We start from the raw sequence: 6,418 nt of genomic DNA, 5'->3' as shown, positions 1-6,418 counted from the left end.
GAAGGCTGGAAGAAAACTACCTGGTTAGGTTTAGGAAAACATGGTTTGGGTTAGGGCTCATTTATGCTCAACGTCAAATACGGACTTAACGTTGGGCATGAATGAGCCATAACCCAAACCATGTTTTCCTAAACCTAACCAAGTAGTTTTAACCATATCTTTAAAATGACGACCATGTGAATAGATAATAATGGCTTTCTAAGCCTACCAGTGGGTGTAGCAGGCCCCTTCTAACCTGTATCTAATGAGACTGATAACCACTGATAACAATACATTCAATTAGGTGATAACTTTCGAAACGACACAAGCAGAGTAGCTACATTTGGGTCTAAAGAAATGACTTCCAAGAAGAAAACTCTGTTGCGGAAACAAAAGTAATATTGCATGATTTAGATTTAGTGGAAATAGATCTCAAAGAGAGTTGGGAATGCAAAAGTTTAGCGGTAACCATCATAGAAGTTCCCCATCTGTCTACATCTAGCCTGCAGCTGCTGTCTGTAAAACACAAGTGAACAGAAATGTTCTAAAGCAGGGGTCTTCAACGTTTTCCAGGCCAAGGACCCCCAAACTGATGGCGAGATGGAGCGGGGACCCCCTAATTATATATATATTGTATAAAATTGTGTTATATCAAACTGGTCCTATAGTGCCATGTGTGCATTGATGACTGAAAGACATCTTCTGCCTCCATTTATCTGTTTACTACAGTGTGTTGAATTCATGTTAATGTGTATTTAAAGACATTTCAATTAGTGGTAAAAATTGCAGGGGGGGAATATAAAAAAAGTCTAATCAACCAAAACTTTTGCGACCCCCATGCAGTACCTCCGCGGACCCCCTAGGGGTCACGGACCCCCTGTTGAAGACCCCTGTTCTAAAGCATTAAACACTGATTGTTCATTGTAGCATTTGACAGTTAAAAAAAAACATTCCTCTCAAAGGTGGAGCAGCATGGCAACAGTGTTATGGCACGCTTGCAGTGAATGAGAGCTCTTCTACGATGGCTACAGCTGACCCTTGCAAGAAAATGTTCTTTTCCAATTGTTTGTGAGAGAGACACAATGTATGCCTGCATTGCCAGTAGGATTAAGAGTGATTACTGCTTGTTTATTAATTATTGTGTATTTTTTTCTCAACAAAAGCTTCTTGTTCCCCCCCCGTCTAAAACTGTTTGTGACATTTTTGTAACTTTGGAGGCAAACAAATGAGCTAATAGATGGTATAGTTGACATATTCAGCACCAAAAATGTACGTTTTTGCATTTACCTACTGTATATTTTGATTGTGTCTGCCACATGAATGTTAATTATGTACTACTATCAATTGTAATGTAAGTAGAGGCCTTAACACACCAATGTACATTTTGTCAGGGCTAAGGACTGAGAAGTGTCACAAAGTAAATCAAAACAACGCAAAAAAAGTGTCACCATTTTAACCCTTCACCTAAAGTAATTTAAATGACCTCTGCATACGTTCCTAATGAATTTCTGATATACTGATATTTCAACTGACTATTTGTGTATTCTCCTCACTACTTGGTGTGGGCTTAATTCAACAAAAAGCATTTTTGTGGAGTAGATTCTCAAACATTCTGACCTGTTTCTTAACAAGACCTATTTTCTAAACTTAGAAACATTACTGTTATTTCTTTATTGATCTTTCAATGCACATAAGGGGACTTTGTGGTTTTGAGTATAGTCATAAAACAACAAAAGAACATTCTTAACCTAGCCATCTGCACCATCTGTAAGAATTGTACTGGAGTCCTGGTGAGGTACTTTTCCACTTTCAATTTTAGGTTGACATTCTGCAAAACCAGACCATAATCCATTAGTACTACTCTACCATCCGGCCCCATAAGGGGCCATTGCCCAATATATAGAGAGGAAGCAATATATGGACAGTTGTGTTTCATGCAGTATATTGAGCTGCATGCGTGTTCAGCTGTTCAACTTTTAAATGCAAAACAAAGGTAACATGTCTCTGACAATTCAACTCAATGATGGATAGTCTTTTTCTTGATGTGGAAACATCTGTTTTTTTAAGTGTTTGCATTCCAGCCCTCTGGCTACATTTACACGTGCGCAATATTGGAACTATATACATGTTTTGAAGCAAGTGTACCATTGCTTCCTTCCCAGTCTCATAGCAGTTTGTTGAATGTTCACGTTATTTAATCTATTGATTTGAGTACAGGTCACGTTATTGTCGTTATTTTAGTGTGTCGGTTACGAATTTAGTAATGTATTTCAATGGGAAGCCCATTCCTGATCGCAGAACGATTACGGTAGCGAGTAGCATTGAAAAGCCAAAAATGGGTCAAACAACACAGGACTGTCACCGCGGAGACCGGGGATCGTGTCCTGCATGTCCTGTCTTCCTAACCACATCCGTCCCGTTATTGTGGACGGCGTTTGCCGTTTCATTTCCACGTTGTTGCGTCCCCCAGAGCAGCCCAACAGTTTGTGAAATAGAACATAATAAATGAGAAAATCGTGACATGTATACACAAACTAATAAATCAAAATAACGCGACCATTTCACAAACTGGTGCGAGACCAGGTTGTGTAAATGAAAAATTAAAATTTAAAACCTTTGACTTTCTGGCTTCCTTGGGTTTCCACAAGTTTGGGCCCATAAAGCCGAGCTGGCTAACTTGACATGAACATGAGTTACTAACGTAGCTTGTAGAGATTTTAAAACTTTTATTTAACCCAAAAGGCTCAAATTCTGAATACCAAATGTTTTTTTTTACTACCACTAAACCAGTTTAATAGTTTATTTCCAGAGCAATGCATCATTTTAGTTATTAAAGCCCCGGTAGCTTATTGCAGGCGAAAAAGGTGATTGTAACCTTTATCTCCCTTTAGATTGAAGTTATTAGAAAACAACAGTGTCTCTGGTTCTCGATGGAATCATGAACCAGAAGCACATTAACTCCTCTCCAGGTTCTCACTTTTGCCACATTTGCATAAATTCTGCATTGGGTGACTTTTCATTTTTGACTCATTTGTGCAACAACAATTTTCCTCCTGTTGCACCTCCAGTAATTTAGTTAATTGTATGAATCACATTACTGTCCTTAATGCAATAAAACTACCTGGGTATGTGTGGTCATTGGTGCAACCTGAGCTAACCTTGATGCAAAATGGCAGAACAGTTTACCTTTTAAAGTTTTGTCGAGTTTAGGCATGGCATATTTGGTAACCCTGATTATTCACACCAAGAGTTTGAGGCAAGGCAGGGACGTTCTTGTCTGTTTTTGCAGAACATCAACCTGAGACGTACACTATATATGCGTAGAAATCCATTTGAAGTTCTTCAGTTCCTTCTGATGCCGGAGCTTAATTCGTTCATATCGCTTTCCTTTTCAAGTACATTGGTTTTACTGATTAGAAAGAACGAGAGCACTATTTGTGTCACTTTTAGAGTGACAGTGTGTACATATCTAACCACATATCATGTCATTTTCTCCCGGGGGGGAAGACGTGGAGGAGTAGGAGGATGAAAGGGTAGCCGCCGCTGTTACAAAACGGTGGTGGTGGATCCCAAAAGCAATACATCTCTTCCAGTCTGCAGAGGCACCGGTTACCAAAATGTTTCCCTTAGAGGCCTTTGTCAACCCGAACCTCATAAAAATGTCCCTCTACATGTCATGTGGTAGACCCTCTCATTCAAACCATCCCACATTACCACGTGTGAATACATATTTAGGTTGGGTAACCCCTGTGAGTCAAAGTGCCATGGAGATCCAAAGTCATTCCATGTTAAAGGCCCTCTTACCTAGGACTTCACATTTCAGACATCACACATTGCTGGTGTAATCTCATTTGGTCTCCTATCCAAAATCTCAATAAATCCTCCTTTTATTTCTGCCTGTACGGTTGATGATACAAATTAATTCTACAAAAAACAGCATTCACAGCCTTAAATTCTCCTCCCTAAACCATCCGAAGACCCCTAAAACATAAGAAGGTGATGTTTTGGTTTTGGGATGCTGGACGAGACAGTGATACAGGCCTTCTCATGCTGTCAGGAACATGTGATATGGGCAACTTTTGGAAGCAATGCTGATGGAAAATCAATTTTCCAATGTATCCAAAAAAAGGTTTACTGTGTTTTTATTTTCCTCTGGTTAAACACATTCATCTCGTCAGTCTTGGAGCAACTACTGACTGACTTGATCACCTCATTTAAGAATCTCAAACCACCATTTACAAGTATATTGTAATTTCTTAAAGTTTCCAATGCTATTCATCCCATTTTGTACATTTGCATCCCCAAATGATAGCATAAGCTAATGTTAGCAAAGCATTAAGCAGCCGTTGCCCATCCGCGTTGCTTTCCACCTGTTGCTCGTGCATTACTGCCTTGAGGACCTGAAAGTTATCAGAAGAGTGGCAAAGTGGTGTAACTATAGTTTTAATTCACCGCACCGTCATTCGCAGATTCTTTGGCAAACTGTTATATTGTTGAGTAAATGCACAATTTGGTGTATTGTTATTCTATTCCAGCTGTCAATAAAATAGTTGAACTCCATCATGAGATGCTTTGATTGTTTTATTTCTTGTATTTGTTCTATTAATGTTGGTAAGGGTGTGTTCAGGCACTGTTGAAATGATTGAGGAGTCCATATTTTATATCCAAGCCGGATGGGTTTATTCATTAAACCTCTGTTGAGAATACTGAACTTACTAAACAGAATATACAGATAACATGGCAGGAGCGGTACACATACTAGACTTGTAACCTACTGCGGATGCACACTTCCTGAGGTCCTTTGTCTCTTAGTGTCGATATGGAACGCAAACATGTCATTCACCAGAATGATCTACAGGCACTGTCGCACCAAGGCAACCGTCGGTCCGAGTTGGGCCAATGGTGAGCGACCGTTGCCCCAGTTTGTGCAGTGTGGCCCATACAATCGCCACACATCCATTTTTTTGGGCCTAATAACCTGCAAATCTCTTGTGGGAACAGATGAGAGGGGAAGCAAGTAAAAAAAGACAGGAAACACACAATAATGAGAAGGGTTGTGAAACAATCCACACAAGGATATACTGTACATATTTCCAATGGCTACATTCATTCAGTAGCATGTAATAAGCAGTGTTGCAATTTAGGATGCAAATGAAACGGATTACTTCTCAGTGACTGAAATGTGGAATGTAACATTATTCACAACAAGAAGGATGGAGGAAGAGAATGAGATTGGGAGCTGGAGAGAGGACGGATTTGTTTTGTCTGACAGTCCAAGTATGAAGCTTTAGTCTGTCCGTCTAGATGGACTCCTCTCTGTCTCCACGTCCCTCGCTTTTTACCCCATTCTCCATCTTCTTTTTTCTCTTATACTTCTCTGTTGATTTCTTTAAATCTTTCTCCCAACATCCCTCACTATTTCCCCCTCCCTCCGTCCCTCTGTCTTTCTCTCTGGCAGATGTCCAGACTCCCTGGCGACCAAACTGATCAGCTTGTATTAAGGTCTCTCTCACTCTCACAAACACACACACACACACACACACAAACGCAAACACACACAGACAAAGCAATTGCGTGACAGCAAGGCAGGTCACACTGATCACACACACACTGAGGCAAAGGAGTGACTTGCATGCACATGCGCACACCGACAGACAGAGAACCACATCACACACTCATTCACACATGCAAGTGCTACCATGACGTGAGCGAGACACAAAGACTCATTCACACGCTAAAATTGGATGAACCGGCAGGCGGCTCTCAGATGGTGCACATACAAATTGAGACATAAATCATTTTTCTCCACGGGGGAAATTCCAATTCCAAACAACAGCATGTTTCACCCCTATAAAACACAGACACCTCGGGAAAGAGTTCTCCCTCTTTTACCTCTTTCTTTCCTCTACTACTCCCTCTTTCTTGGTTCCAATTTTGTATCTTAATAATTAGTATGGGAAATTTACCATACCATATGAAGTCTCAGTAACAGCTACATAGTAACATATTTAAATCTGCCTTGTAATTTATTGCTATGAAGTGCAAAGAAGACCCATGCCCTAGCCCTACTGTATGTTTCCTAAAGTATTTTCCCCTAAATTAGGCCCTGTGCTCAATCAGCCCTATGTTACCTCATTTCTATTAAATTCCCCCAACATCAGAATTAGGCCCTATGTTCCCTCAGCACAGTGGTTCCCAAACTTTTTCAACTCAAGACCCAAAAGAGAAATTTGGTGTCTCCCCGTGACCCGAATTTACAAAAATACACCATGAATCACTGTAACATCTACGCTTTTAAACTGTGGACAAAAGACGGAACAAACCATGAATTTAAATGTATATGACATCCTTTCTGTCTCACCCTTAATCAACTCATTTTCTTATCCCCTCCTAGGATAAGAGAAGAGAAGAGAGAGAGAAAACCCCCCACAGCATCTGA

Source organism: Etheostoma spectabile, chromosome 4, assembly GCF_008692095.1.
Source record: "Etheostoma spectabile isolate EspeVRDwgs_2016 chromosome 4, UIUC_Espe_1.0, whole genome shotgun sequence".
NCBI classification, from domain to species: domain Eukaryota; kingdom Metazoa; phylum Chordata; class Actinopteri; order Perciformes; family Percidae; genus Etheostoma; species Etheostoma spectabile.
The sequence above is the reverse complement of the archived record's forward strand: the minus strand, read 5'-3'. Positions refer to the sequence as shown.